This window comes from Pteropus vampyrus, unplaced genomic scaffold, assembly GCF_000151845.1.
Source record: "Pteropus vampyrus isolate Shadow unplaced genomic scaffold, Pvam_2.0 Scaffold564, whole genome shotgun sequence".
NCBI lineage: Eukaryota > Metazoa > Chordata > Mammalia > Chiroptera > Pteropodidae > Pteropus > Pteropus vampyrus.
The window spans coordinates 94,698-96,211 of NW_011889345.1; the positions used below are offsets into that span (position 1 = coordinate 94,698).

Consider the following 1,514-nt stretch of genomic DNA (forward strand, 5'->3'; position numbering starts at 1 on the left):
TGGCCCCCTTGCCGCCTGAGGTTGCTGAGGTCTACAGCGAGAAGGAGTAAGAAATCTTATCCTAGGTATGTACGCCTAGAAAAACCCCCAATATACGTAGGATTCGGTGTCACCAGCGGTTTCAGGCATCCGCTGAGGGTTCGGGAACGGACCCCCTGCCGTTAAGGGGCAACTAGCCCGTGCGACATACAGACGGCCTTGGCGTTACAGGTTCACATACGCCTGACGTTACAGCTGCCGTAGTGTAGGTGAGTCACACCTGTTGCTGAACGATACGGTTCAAGTTCCAGTTAGCGTGGCATAGTCGCCGCAGGTAAATGCACGCGGCATGAACCTGCCGCGGGCGCTTCGGTCCACCAATCACTGCGCGAATAACATGGACGTCGCTATGACTGACCAATCGCAGCAGCTCTTTCAAAGCATCAGCGATTCAAAGCGTCTGTTATTCAGTTTAGGCACGACCGGGGGCGAAGCGTGCAGATGTCACCTCCTTCTCTTGCAGGGGTTTGTAAACCCTCAGAGCCCTGTATGACAATCGGTGCCTGAAAGAGGGATTGGCCGGCGACGATGAAAGTGTAGCCCAGAAACAAACAAAAAGGATAAAGATGGAACAAGTAAAATTTGAATGAAATGTGATTGGAGTTATAAAACAAAGAAAGAAAAAGGCAATTGTGGACATGTTGATATTGCCACCTTGCAGAGACTCTACATATGCCACCAGGGGAACTTAGCGAATGTGAACTTGGATGGGAAAACTGGTCGGGACAGAAAGGGTGACGGTGTCCCAGAGGACAACACATTCAAGGAGCTGTGGTGTACGTCACGACGGCGAAAGAGCCGGGGTTGAATTGAGAGTGACCCAAACGTGACGCTTTGCCAAGGCACAGAAAAAATGCCTCCTTGGCACATAAAATTCTGCTAGAAGACAGTGTTCCAGTTACTCTCGATAAGTTTTGCTTACAAAGAAACAAAACGCTGGAATTCTCGATGTCTGTGCTTGAAATTACAGCGCATGCAGTGATTAGTTGTCCTAATTTTTGTCATTTCCCTATCTACTTATAACCATCAGTGAAGAGTTTAGAATGTTTTGAGCAATTTTTTAAGGGACATGGAACAATCTTAGTTTTCTCCATTCATTCTCGAGGTAGTTTTGCAGGGTTCGTGGTCTTTTCCACGGTCCCAAAGTACTGTGTGAGTGGCAGCGGCATATTGTGTATGTTCCTGTGCGTAGACATGTGTGTGTGAGTACGTGTAGACATGCGCAGGTGTGTATAGGTATATGTACGTGTGTTCGCACGTGCACATGTGTGTACACATATACGTGTATATAGGCGTATATAGACTTGTACATATGCGTGTCCATGGGTAAGGTGTGCGTGTGTGTATACGGGAGTGCATGTGTGCGCATGCGTGTGCACATATACTCGCATTTTACATACGCAAAAAGCCTCCAAACTCTCCAGGCTGGAACACACAGGTGACGGTCACAAACCGCTCGGCGGTCGTTGTGAACT

At 48.3% G+C, this 1,514-nt stretch overlaps 1 long non-coding RNA gene across 1 annotated transcript in view; it reads right to left on the reverse strand.

Moving 5' to 3' along the window:
* LOC111733414 overlaps positions 1 to 1,486 on the reverse strand; it is a 15,977-nt gene extending 14,491 nt beyond the window's left edge. Inside the window, exon 1 of the long non-coding RNA XR_002777981.1 lies at positions 1,440 to 1,486. This is a non-coding gene — a long non-coding RNA (uncharacterized LOC111733414). The remainder of the gene's footprint in view (positions 1 to 1,439) is intronic.
* Between the last annotated feature and the right edge of the window lie 28 nt (positions 1,487 to 1,514).